Genomic DNA, 14,119 nt, shown 5'->3' on the forward strand with positions numbered 1-14,119 from the left:
ATTTATACACAGCAGGGTTTACCAGAGCAGTAAAGCAACCTGAATAGATAATTCTAGTTTTGTGCATAACTGCAAATTAACACAAACACTTCAGGACTTGCTATTTTAAAACATATAGGGGAATTGGAGATGTGTGGTTTAAACATATCATTGTAAATAGTGACCATATGTTAGTTTGCCACACATTTGCATTGCTAAATGTTAAAGAAATGCATTCATTGTTTTATGGCAAAATCACAAAAATCAAAGTGTGCTTCTTTTCTCTTCATTAACATTTTTTAAATGAAATGTTGAAAAATGATGATCAAAATTTATGTTCACAAATGACAGTAGCACTGCCATTCTGTGTAAGTGATCAGACCGGGACACTACTCCATTAAATTTAAAGATCACAATGATTTGGGGGAGCATTTGAGCAACTTTTTTTGAGTTCAATTCTGGAAAGCTGTACTTAGCAAGGTGCCTCTGTCTACCTTATTCAGTAAAGACAAAAAAACTAAGACAGAAAGAGTCTTTTGAGTTGTTACTATGATCACTTTCTAGCTGTTGAACCTAGTTGTGAAAGACTGTGGACATAAAAATCCATGTTTCTAAAGAAATGAGATCGTGTTCATGTGGGATTTATTATTTCTACTAGATGCTTTAATTAGGCAAAAAAAAAATAATCTATATATTTCTCCCTCATTTGTGAGAAACTGACTTTATTTTGTTGTTCATGCACATTCATCTGGTTAATTTTGGTCTTCTTATGTCTTTCTCCTTTCTCATAATCAAAATCATTTCAAATCTATTTCAAGTGAGTGACTCCAAAGTGCATAAATCTTTCAACAGGTTCCAGCTTTGCTGAAACTACGAACTACTGCCAAGTAAAAGCAATAACTTAACCAGTATGCTTTGACTATTCTGAGCTATTACTGATACGATTTATTCAATTAATATAAGGAATAATTTTAAATATCTAAAATGTACTTGTCCTGGTGTTGCTGGCTTGGTAGACCAGGCCAGCCTTGGGCTGCAGGCCATCAGCAGTTCTGAGTCAGCCAGCACAGCTGACTCCAGTTGGCTACAGGTGTGTCCCACACCATCAGCGTCACACTCAGAATAAAGAGGGATGTTTGGTGCTTGAGGAGTTTCTTGGTGGAGCTTCCTGCTTGGGCTTCTCTTGATACTGTTCCTCTTCCTTGTCCTGCTCTTGATGGTTGCCTTTCTGGATATTAGGACTGCAGCATTCTTGCTAGGGTGAGTGTAACTTTATGTAATTTCTATTGGCATTAATGTTAGTTTGGCTATTTCATTCAAACTGTTTTCATTTCACATTGTGGGTCTTCTCTTCCGGATTCCCTTTCTCTCTTGGAGAGGGGTCAATGGGTGACAGAGCAACTGGAGGTTAGCCTTAGATACAGGCTTAATGTAGAAACTAATAAAAGCAATACTTTAAGAAATATTAGAGCATATTTTTTCTTGTCCTGGATACATCAGCTACAAATCAGCCACATTGCCTTGGGTGAGGTGGGATGAGCTAGGTCAAGAGCTTCATAAGTGCCTCATCTGTGAAAAATTTTCATTGGTTTTCAGTTGTTATCTCACAAGGATTGCATAGGCAATAAATATACACAACATAAAAACAGTTACATAAAAAAAAAACAGATAATATAACTAAGGGTTTTTTATTTTCTTCAAGGGAAGGACTGGGACTTCTGAACTGAAAACCTGGAGTCTATTACTTTAGAACATCCAATTTCTCGGAAGATCTCTGGCTGTTTTTTCTGGGGGGTAGGGTTGTTGTGTGTGTTTTTTTTAATTATTGTAAATTACAAGAGAGTTTAGCTGCACTTAGACAAGAATATTTAAGCAGAGTCTCTGTTTCCCTCTTTCTTGCAGAGTATCACTGGCACATGTAGTTTGACCAAGGAATTATGTTTCTAGAAAATTGCTGTTGTGTTGTAGGCAAAAAAGAAGCCCCAGAATGTTTGATTTTAAATACATGTATTGTTTTGGTTCTTAGAAAAAAGAACTGTGTGTGTATACATATATTCTCAGTTTCTAAGAGAGCTACCTTTCATAAAAGCTAACAATATGTCTTTTCTGTTAACCAAGCACAGTTTTACCATATGAAATTCACTTTTCCCCATTTCCTCATTCCCTTCATGACCATTACAAAAAAAATTATCGTAATTCAATACATTTTTCTTTAGTGTGAACTGTGTTGTGTTATTGTAAGATGTTATTAATTTTATTCTTGTGTCAGAGTTTGCTCAAACTCTTTTCAACTCTATGGGCATCTTTAAGCTGATTTCTGTGTGAATTAGATCAGACCTCTAATCTTTGAAAGACTACTACTGTATTATAGCTAAGATAGGTTCCTCTTAAGCATTTGTTACATAGTAAATGAGACAAGTTTAATCAAAGATATATCTTTTGTTGATTTACATAACAGTTCCTATGAGTTTTCCTTCTGAATTGAGTCTGAATTCAATGCCTGAAGCCAAGCTTAAAACGTGGCAGAAGTAGGAACCTTAAAAAGATTTTTAAAAAAGCTGGATATGCCCTTGGATCATAAATAACTAACACTTCTACAGTGACTTCTAACGCCTCACAATATGATGTTTCTTCTTGAGGTGAAAAGTAAATGTCTGCTGGCCTTTAATGTCACATATTCTTGCTACCATAGAGAAAAACCTCCTGTATGTGAAGGCTGAGGAATAAGCAAATGTATTTCCCCAGTGTATTTTTGAGACTCCAGAAGGTGTACAAGCCTAGGTTCTCATTGCTGCTGCTGCAGAGTGTGCAGAGCTCTTGGAGGGTTCTACCTTGTCTGTTCATCCTCTATGGTTGCCCCAGATGCTAAAAAGTTCAAGGAGCACTCCTTATCTGTTTTTAGGCAAGTCAGCTGCTCCATACATGTTTTTATTTTTCCTCTTTTCAGTTTCAGAAAAAGAATTGGCTTTTAAGCATCACGAAGACAAATATTTTGAGGTTTGTAACCTGAATCAATGCATGAAAAGAAGCATTTTAAATGTGTCTAACACATTTGAATGGCTCTGCAGAGATACTGGATTAATTGCAGCAGATTTAATCCCTACTCTCCTTGGATTTTGAATCATTCCTTTGGGTTAGGTCAGCCCAACAGTATTTTGAAATAGTATGCTGTGGAATGCTTACATGGCCTCATCTGAAAATAGCCACACTTTTTCTACGTAGAAACACATTCAAAAACATAGTTTCTATAATACAGAAATCCAGTGTAACACAGAGCATTAGAAGATTGTGTTAGTGTTCCCTCCAAAGTTAAAGAATCATAGGTATCCCACCCATACTAGTAGTAGAAGTCATTAAACATCTATCCTTGTTGAATGAGGAATCCAATTAGACATCTTTTCTTGCAGGGGATAGATCTGTAGCAGTTGTTTCATGACAGAAAAAGTAAATAAGAGTTTGAAATTGCTGAAGTTACTGGAATGCTAATAAATGGCAATTACAGGCTGACTGATGCTTGAATACTGCCTTGCATCCAAGCAAAATTTTGGGACATATTTGAGTTAATCATGATGAGCCATTATATGTTGGGCAGATTTTTTTGGCATGAATAAATCGTGTAAAGAGCACTATTAGAAAGAAATGTCATCTGTGTTGCCGTGTGGCCAGCCTGAGCACTGTAGGAACCTTTGGACAAGGGCAGAGTACAGAGGAATAAGCTAATAAAAATTCAGATACAAGTGTTAGTTAATACTGGTCAAAAGGTGACACAGCTCTAAACTTGAATTCATGTTTTAAAAACTATGCTAAACATTTTTCTGTAAGGCTGCAGCACTGAACAGGTTAGCAGTCAAGCTCTCAGCTTTTTGGCTTCTCCTCTAGATGCTCTTTAGCTCCTGTAGTCAGTCGTGCCTTCAAAGCTTTCTGAAAGGTGTAGTCTAGTTTAATGCTGCTTGGTTGTTGTTTGTTTTCCCAGACTCCTCTGATTTCATCTTTCAGGGTGGAAAAAAAAAGTAAAAGAACCTCCTTTAATTCCTGTAAGAACTATCTTAAAAGAGACTGCTTCCCTATGCACTGGCAGTTGTCTCTTTCATGTGACTAATTGGTAAGCAATCTTTTGTCTACTAAAAGAATGAAGTGCCCCTCTCTTTGATGAATGCTTACCATTACCCAGGAAGCAGTATCTTTCAGTCTTATCTTACATTGTGACTACAATAGATTTTACATTTAAAATGTGATACAAACATCTAAATAATTTAGCTTTCTGTTGTGTGTAATTGACTCTTGACTTGGAGTAGGTACAGCAGCAATCCATTGCTATAGAGTAATAAAATGTTAAAAGGTTTCTTCAAGATTATTTCAAATGATGCAGAACCGCAGCAGTTTCAGAATGGATCCTAAAAGTTTTGTATAGAGTTAGTAACTATTTCATTGCTGTCATCTGTCTAATAAAGAAAACGCTCTCAGACTTTCAGAAAAACAAAACACCCTCCTCCCAACCCCCCCCCCCACAAAAAAAAAAGAAAAAGAAAAACAATACAAAAAAAATAATAAAACAAACCCAAATCCAAAACAAACCATAGCATCAGTCAGGGTTGGAAGAGACCACAAGGATCATCTAGTTCCAACCCCCCTGCCATGGGCAGAGACGCCCTACCCTAGATCAATCTGGCCAGAGCCCCATCCAGCCTAGCCTTACACACCTCCAGGAGTGGAGCCTTAACCACCTCCCTGGGCAACCCATTTCAGGCTCTCACCAGGCTCATGGTGAATACAAAAGCACATACTCAAAAAAGCAGCATATAAAACAGCAAAAAAAGGACAAAAATGTAATGATTTTCCTTTTTTTTTAAAAAGGAAGAGGATGTAATTGTATTCTACCATGCAGATTTAATTGGAATGTTGTTAGTTCACAAATTCCACTTATGAGTTTCAGTTAACATGGCCTTTTTTTATTTATCCTTTTTTTCCTGATGTCAGGTTTGTGTTTTTGTAAATGCTGTTGAAGTTAAGGAGCAAGGTTGAATTGTATTAATAGAAATGTCATTCTGCAAAAATTCCCCCTTTAGGTAAACCTTTAATTTGCATCTTTATAGGAAAAAAATAATGTTTTACAGGAGAAGGGGGGTTGGTTAGCACACACATCTATTAAACTCCTACACTATTCTTTAGGCTGAAACGTTAGGTATCACTTAGCCCCTTGTGAAATAGGGCTACCTGATGCATAGACTTGCCTAAATGTGCAAGTGATTGCCTCGCTGGACCTAAGCTCAGTTATCACAGTCACAGCACCTTCTAATTCTTTGACTTTCATGGTCTCTGGGAGGAAACTCTGTGGAAACAGCCCTGAGTTATCCTGTAGCTGAACAGGAGGCAACAAGATGGCACCAGCAGCAGTGTCCCACCAATATCCTGGGCTGTATGGAAACAGTTGATGAAAAGGGTGAACTACATTTACTCCATCCTCATTAGGGTGTGTCTAAAATACTGCATCCTGCTTTGGGCATTCAGTTTATCAGGATCTTTTCTGCCTTGGGGTGAATTCAGTAGAGCCCCTGGTATGTTCAGAGGTTTAGAGTGCCTGCTCTGTGAAGTAAGGCTGCAGGTGCTGGGCTTATTCAGCCTGGAGAAGGGATGATTTGTGTGGGGGTCTCAATGTTTCCCAATATCTAAAGAGAAGGGGCCAAGGAGTTGGAGCCAGGCTCTTCAGAGCCAAATATAGCAGGAGAATGAACATAAGTGATGTTCAGAACAGATAAGGGCATCCCTTCCACTGAAAGAACAAGGCTGGATATGGGCACAGGTTTCCAGTAAGGCTATCAAGGCTCCATTCCTAAAGATGTCAGAGCTCTGGCAGAGGTACAATTTGAGCAGCCTGGGCAGAGCTCACATCTGGCCCTGCCTAAAGGGTGAAGCTGGAGACCATCTGACCTCTTTTGCCATATCCTCTGATCCTACCATTTTACAATAGTGCTAGGGACTACATAGACAAATGGGGAAGAGAAAATTCTTTCAAGACAAGTGATGTTCGAGAAGGCAAGGTCTCAATATGAGTATTATTAGACTATGAATTATACATCAGGTACATCTACAGGCAAGAACAGATGAGATACACAGTTTGTGCTCTAAACTTGGTAAGTTGCCAAGCCTTAGATTTGTCCCAAGAATCAAACTGCTTCTCTTGCTTCTTGGAGGATTCGGTGTTAGATAACTTTGACAGAATTACAAACAAGCAAAAGAGAATTTAGGAACATAGAATACACAGAACTATATGCTAATTCTGCAGTGAAATAATAATACAAGTTTGATCTTACATTTTCTGTTAAATTTAAACCAGTTTTACTCCTTGCTTAATGACTAATTCTGAAGGACTTAAATGCTTTACCTGTTAATGCCTCCACTACAAGGATGTCCTTATCTACTGCAGGTACAGGTTCAATTCCAAATGGAGTAGTTAAAGATCTAGTTACATACTGGAATATACATTCTTAAATTACTCTCCCTTGGGTTACTCTGGCAGGATATTTAATCATAATACTGGATTTAATGAAAGAAATGCACTTCAATCTGAAAATGTTTGTATAGTGAAAGTAATATAGTATACTGAATGCATTTAAGTTCTGAAGACATCCCTATTTGTTATTGGTTAGGAAATGTTTATTGAATCACATTTCATTATCTCCAGTGTTGTTTCTCTGCTTTGTAGGTATCTGAAACAAAACTGATCTGAAAAAAACTTGAAATATAAAATATTTATATTACAGATTTTGAAGTTGAATAGTCCACATTCCAACACCATGTTTAAACAGTACCTGGAAGGGCACATTACCCTTTGCTGCATTCACCAGTTAAGTTGATACAAATTTACCAGGTGACCTCAGTGTGAAAAATTTGTCAAGCATAATACAATTACTCTTCATAGGCTTCAAGTGAAGGGGAATTCTACACTAGAAGCTTCCAAGGGTTGAACAATTACTTTCTAAAGAAGGCAAATAGATAGAAATGCTCTTAAATGACAAGTGGTTTACCTTACATATTTCATATGACTTTTGTTCCTTCCAATTTCCAGTGAGACTTTGAAGCTTCTGTAAAATAAATGAATAGCAGGGCACTGGAATGGTATGTTCATCTTCTGACCTTCAAGTTTATTTTGCATAATAAGTAAACCACTCTAATATAAAAAAATTACTTACTGAGCAACTTTATTGGTGAATTTCAATTCTCTACTGACAATTCTTTATAATAAGAAAGGATTCTTGAATTTGATTAGCATCAGATTATGATCATTTTATCTACCAACTGACACTTCTGCTAACTGAGGATAGATGCTCTACTATGATGCCTTACCAAAACACAGAACATATTAAAAGTCTCAGTACAAGCTGAACATTTAATTAATATTCATATGCTTCCTGGAAGCTACTGGTTGCCTGAACCAGAGCCTTACAGATAAAGCTGAAATTACAGACTCTAAAATACCACTATTTGGCACATTTTAAGTAATTATTGAAGTGATATAGCTAAAACTATTAGCAAAATGCTAATGTAATTATTTCAGTCATTGTAGACCTTTTTGTGATAAAATATGCTCCTGTGCAGTCACTGGAGAACATCAGCCAAATGCTGATTTCTTGGTCGGGGGAAATTCACACACTTGAAAAGTGGGAATGGAGTAAGGAATGCAGAAGTGAGCCTCTCTTCTGGTATCAGTTATTAGAATGATATAAATAATAGCGATATATATCTGTGATAACTTCCATCAAGTCTGAGCAGAAACCTTAAGGCAATAATTACTGTAAATGACAGGTTGTTATTTTAGCAAAGCCACTTCCCACAATGCTTCATTATGCTCTAAAATGGCTGTATTTGGATCTGAAATATTGTTATTCCAAAAGGTTTCAAGTAACTAAACTGGGGTCCTTCTTTAAAATCATATATAACTTAGAGATTGATAGCGGTTGCTGAGCTATTTCTCATGTTAGATAAAGAACCCAAGAACTGCACCGTTTAGATAACAGCTATGAAATGGAAGCTGAAAGGAGAGCTGTTTCTTTTTGAGGACACAGAAATGGGCCATCTGATACCCTTTCTTTTTGTAGAGAATAGGACAGATGACACCAAATGCACCACACTAACATTTTCTCATCTAACTGCAGCTGTCTTAATGATAATATTGGTTTAGACAAAGGATGAAGAGGCCGAAGAAAGTCTCTGCCAAATTAAATACCAGTTTGAGTCACTGATTATGAATACAAGTATATTATTGGCTTTATTTGACCAGCTAATCTCTGGCATACGCATTCCTTAAGTAATCCTTTTTTTGTTTGCATTAACAATTAGGATGGAGTCCAACTGAAATACGATTAGCAATTCAAATCAATCAGATTTGTGAAAGGTACTCTGAATTTCAATTGTATGTGATTCTTGGGCATGGTAGGAATTTTAAGGCTTTGGAATTTTGTAACATTTTTTTGTTCACTGGACACATCCAACCACACAGTAATCTACGGGAACAGGCTTCACACCTTTCAGGCAGTATGGTATCAAAAGAGTTGGAAATATGTTACCACATTCTCTGCTGATTTGACTGTTATAATATAAAGTTAGAGCAAACAATTAGAATTAATGATAATTTTAAAATCGTCAGAATACATTTTCATTTGGCCAGGTTTACTGTAAATCCTTTATTGCATGCTGTGGCAAATGCTAACATGAAGGTTTTTTTATTGTTCCACAAACTCAGGAAATCTACTTACATAGGAAATATTACGTTCATTTCATTAGTACTATCTTCACCTAGTTCTATATTTTGTAGCATTTAACTTCAAATCATTCCCTTGGGAATTTTATGAAGTGTGGCTTGATGGAATGGAAAAAGGAATAGTTATTTATTAGGTGTAGTGCAGTAACTTAATGCACTGAAGGCAGTAATCTGCTCAGATCATGGCTTTCACAGTTTACTGCTGCTCTCTTTGCCTGTAGTTAAGCTACCCCTTTTTTTGCTGGCAGCAGGTGGAACTGGTACACACAAGCTGTCAGACATGCTCTAATTGTGTATTGCACACCTATGTGCAAGCAGGACTAAGCATATGGATGAGCAATAGCATTCTAAAAAAACACCCTGTTCTTACTTGATACAGCTGGCTCTACATAATCCTGTAGCACAGAAAACTACAGCATCTGGCCTTTCCTGTCCCCTGAATTAATTTGGAATCAAATTTATAACAATGTACATGTAACCAGCCTATCCTCACATGAGCAGAGTGCAAGTAGAGAAACTCAGTAATATCTCAGAGTTTCAATTTCTTGTTTTCTCAATAAGGATGCTTGTCTACAAAGACAGATAGGTAGACCTTTAGATTTTATTTTTTGATGGAGAAATTTGCTTATTAAATTTTATGTAGCACAAATGACAACTTTGGACTTTGCCTAACAGGTTTTGTGCTGCAAAATGCAGGGGAAACTTTCTTTTTTTCCTTTTTTCTTTCCCAAAATATAATTTGTATGTGACTTGAAAGAACTTGCCCTAACAATTTTGTCAGTTGTGTAACTGCTGCTGTCCATTTTATAATTTCATGCATGACATTTTCCATTACCTTTAAGTAGCCGGTAGCAGTTATTTAGAGCTTTGCCCTTCAAAATATTTCCATGGAAACTAGAATTAAACAATCATTAAAATAGAAGGGTCCCTTTTTTTTTTTTTCCTTCAAGATAGTGATGGTATTTACCTTTTACATGTAGGAGTCGAGGATGTGTGTGTGCATGCACTTGAGTAAGCATGAATTGAGATGATGATAGCCTTAAAGCCATAAAGATCTGTTTAGATAATGGCTAGTTCTATACACAGACTGCCATAGCTGCTCCAGCACCAATCTACTCAAGAAATTTGTGTATTGTACTACTAGATAAACTTCACTTCTTTAGCCCAGTGCATTCATTTACAAAAGCCCTGAAGGATAAACAGTGTACATAGGTGATTGTGTGAAAACAAAAGATAGGAATTAATCTTTGTGTGTATGCTGGAACAAAAACTGTGTAGTAAAACAGTAAAGGCTACTAGGGAAAACTCCTTACTGCTTGTTGTAGGTTAGGGAATATGTACATAAGAGAGTGATTGGCATTGGAATGGGCTGCCCAGGAAGGTGGTGGAGTCACTGTCCCTGGAAGTGTTCAAGAAAAAACTGGATGAGGCACTTAGTGCCATGGTCTAGTTGACTGGATAGAGCTGGGTGCTAGGTTGGACTGGATGATCTTGGAGGTCTCTTCCAACCTGGTTGATTCTAAGATTTCATGATAACTTGAAATTTAAACATGATTTTAAAATGCAAAATGTACTCCTCTTAAGAACTTGATGCTTCTCTTACTTGCCATTGGATTTCTTGTTGCAACTTCATTGTTGTCTATCTGAAAAATCATTGATGGTTAATCATCTGAGGACCATGCCAGAGGAGGTATCTTTCTCTTAGCGTCTTCAAACTATGATGAAGGGAGACAGCAGATTTCCTTTAGCTGTGGTCCAGTCTGTACGCTGGGCCTTTTGTTTCCTTCAAAAAGGAATCTTCTATGACAATGACCTTTTTTTTATTAGGGAAGTGATTCTGATACAGTGCACTTCTAATAGTCAAAAAATCTAAACAATTTTTATAATCCAAATTGTTTCCAATTTTAAATATTACTAGAGTTTTAACTTTTAATGCCAAAGTTTTCATAGTGTTCAGAACAGGTATTGAATTAATGAACAGACTCACCTAAATTTAGTAAACTATTGCAATCAAGTTAAGTGTTTGCTTGTGAATTTGAAACATCAGATCTCCTTTAAACGGTGTGAGGATTGAGAGTTCCCTAATGTGCATTGCATACTTCAAACATAACATTCTTTTTTTAAAAGCAGCAAAATTAAATCCCACAAGGCTTTTACCAGTAATTTGTAACCAGTATTCTACCAAGATGACAAAAGTACTTCAGTTTGCTTTGCCTATACAACATTAGATTCCCTCAAGATGTTGAATCTAGTACAAGTATGGGAGGAAATCATCTAAATGTATAGACCAAATGTTTTCAGATCTGCAGTGCAAAGTATCTCTGCCTTTAAAATGGAAAGAGAATGTTGTTCTTTTCATAGGTGAAAATGCTTTTCTTTGCACAATAATCTTAACTCCAACTGTGACAAATCAGGTACTTTGATTTCAGACAATATTATGCCTCCTTGTTGCCTGAAGTATCAGTAGGGATCTTATTTAGAGCTCAGCTACGTATTTCTGGATTTCCAAAATGCAAAGCAGTTTTTGAACTGAAGGAAATGTCTTCAAATGACATCTAATATAAAAGAAAGATTATATAAATGTAAAAATAGATTGATACATAGATGATACTCTAGGTTAATCCATTATTGTAGTTATTGCTCTCTGGCACAAATAGGAAGTGTTGTCTTGATGTCCTGTAGATGGTACTACCAATTCCTGTTACAGAATGCTTTACATGTCTGCACTATTCCCCTTTTAATCCTGTTTCTATAGTAACTATTGTAGCTGCAGTTTATTAAAACATTTGACAAGCATCATTCTGTTGGTTGTTACCATCAGATACATGCCAGAATGTAAGGCTATTGACCCAGGGACAAGATCTGCAAACTGGATTCCATATTAAGTTATATAAAAATTCTGATAAGGTTGAGAGGTTAGCTTTTACCTAAACTAAATTTCTGTATGTTTTGCAAAAGTAAAAATAGCTTTAAAAATTATAAAATCTGCCATAGTATCTTATTTAAAAGAACACATGAAAAATTAACTTGGCCAATAAAAAGAGTGTTTCACTTAGGAATCTCTGTTATTCACTAGACTCTTAATTGAGACGTAGCATAAATGCTAGCAAACCAAGATGAGGCTATATTTTTTTAAGTGGGGGATTGGATTAATATATTAAATGTATCCATTGCATTTGAAGGTTTCATGTGTGATGTGACATTTCTTCTTCCTGAGTGCTTCAACTCATGTCACTTTAGGATCACATAATTTGCATGGACAAAAAGTGTCAAGGCTCTCTCACAAAAATAAGTGTATATCCTAACAACTGGAATTATACTAGCAGGTTCTAGCTGCATGTGAACTACACATAAAGTGAAGCTGCTGATTTCAAGCTGAATACTGGTATCTAATTTCTTATTTTGCTGGCTGTTCGGGGGTTTTATTTAGTTTTAATGAAATAGAATTGGTTTGGTTGTGAAGTCCAATCATTATATAACTCTGCAAAGTCTGACATTAAACTGTGTCCTTCAGCACCGCATCTGCCTTATCACAGAATCAACCAGGTTGGAAGAGACCTCCAAGATCATCCAGTCCAATCTAGCACCCAGCCCTAGCCAGTCAACTAGACCATGCCACTAAGTGCCTCATCCAGTCTTTTCTTCAACACCTCCAGGGACGGTGACTCCACCTCCCTGGGCAGCTCATTCCAATCGCAAATCACTCTCTCTGTGAGGAACTTCACCTCCTTGGGGAGCCTATTCCAGTGTTTAATAACCCTCTCATCCTCATATATTAGCTTTTGTATTGTGTTAAAGGTTTGGGTGAGGTTTTGGTTTTTTTTTAGGGTGGTTTTGTTTGTTTGTTTTTTCCATTATCCATTTAATTTGTCACTGTTTAGAGAACTACAAATATAATATTGCATAAGTGTGACTCTGGGCACTTCCTAATGATTCCAAGTCTGTATCTTCCATCCATGTACAGCAAATCTAAGTTCTGAACCACAGAATTGAAATAAATGCTTAAAAATCCTAAACCAGAATAATTTTCAGGAATGCACCCAGAATCTTTTCATTTGCCATCAGAGAAAGACATTAAATCTCAAAGAAACATCACTCTAATTTACAGGAAGTTGACAATACAGTTTGCCCACTATATATAGTGATTTGTGTGACAATATCTAGGAGATCAGTTGGGGTGTTGCCCTCACATATTTCTCTACAACAAAGAAATTCTCATTACCTACAGAAATGAGATGCAGAACTTGATTTGTATTAAAATGCAAACAAACCCTCAACATACCAATTCAATGAGATTAAGCACAGAGAGTAAGCTCAGGCAGTAGTGTTTTGTAAGTCTTTTTCAAAACTTGAAAGCTAGGAGCATTGGGATTGGAAGAGTTGGATTTGTTCTCTGCCATGTCTAAGTCACAAAACCTAGCTAATTATTTATGAAAGCAACAAAAACTTAAAAACAAAACTAAGGGAGATAAAATTACTGCAAAGCACTGACACCTCTTGACTTTCAGGAGCTGCACAGAGGATTTATTTCTATGATTCTTTCTTTGCAAATAACCATCCATTTATCATTAGCAGTGTCTTAGTTTCACTTCCATTGTTTTCCATCTTTGACTTCCTTTACATTACTATCTTGTTTCATAAAGTTTTCTCCAAGGCTATACCATGAGATGGCATTTTCATTTCTTTCAAATTTGGAGCTGTGACCAGAAGGCTGCTGTATGTTTCCTACCCTTGTTACTATTCTGCAGATTCCTTATTTAAGGAAAATAAAAACAGGGGAAAAGTACTAGGGACTTCTGTTGTTTTAACCTCATGTTAAGTGTAAACAATCTCTGCTTGAAATTTGCATTTGAATATTGATATTTTCAGGTGTCCAACATATTGGAAGGCTATACACTCCATTTAGTTCCTATATAAATATCTATTGATTCAAGAGGCATTGCTGTATTGAGAATGTAATTACAAATTATTCATCCTTTAAGCCTTTTTGTTTTTTTTTTTTTAAATAGTACTGTTCTTTGTACATGAGCTCACATGCACTTAATACCACTAGCTCTTAAGCCTGGTGGAGTCCATCCAATTGTGTCCTTAGGAAAGTATTCACTTAAGAAGATGTGACTTGGTATTCCATCCTAGGAAGTTCAAATCCCCAGGCTTACTTCTTATTTCCCTTTGTATCTGCAAAAAGGAAGACTAACCTGTACTTAAAGATCAGGTTTGGTGGTAATGTTTCTGAATGTTAATTCCCTGCTCCAAATTCTACTCCTGCCACAGCAGGTTTTTATCCATGACATGGGAAAGTTATTCAGCTTCTCATGTTGATCATAAAAAGGACTCCTTGTGCATTATAGCTTATTGATATTTTGTAGAAGAAATTTGCAT

At 36.4% G+C, this 14,119-nt stretch overlaps 1 long non-coding RNA gene across 2 annotated transcripts in view; it reads left to right on the forward strand.

The window, feature by feature from the left end:
- Window positions 1–1,110: 1,110 nt before the first annotated feature.
- The window catches only part of LOC135181414 (uncharacterized), a 182,316-nt gene continuing 169,307 nt past the window's right edge, over window positions 1,111–14,119 (forward strand). The window contains exons 1-2 of one of the 2 annotated variants that reach the window (XR_010304867.1): window positions 1,111–1,239; window positions 1,682–4,328. This is a non-coding gene — a long non-coding RNA (uncharacterized LOC135181414). Of the gene's footprint in view, window positions 1,240–1,681; window positions 4,329–14,119 lie in introns of those variants that run through there. The other variant, XR_010304868.1, reaches the window with a different exon arrangement.

Source organism: Pogoniulus pusillus, chromosome 14 (genome assembly GCF_015220805.1).
Source record: "Pogoniulus pusillus isolate bPogPus1 chromosome 14, bPogPus1.pri, whole genome shotgun sequence".
Classification (NCBI taxonomy): Eukaryota; Metazoa; Chordata; class Aves; order Piciformes; family Lybiidae; genus Pogoniulus; species Pogoniulus pusillus.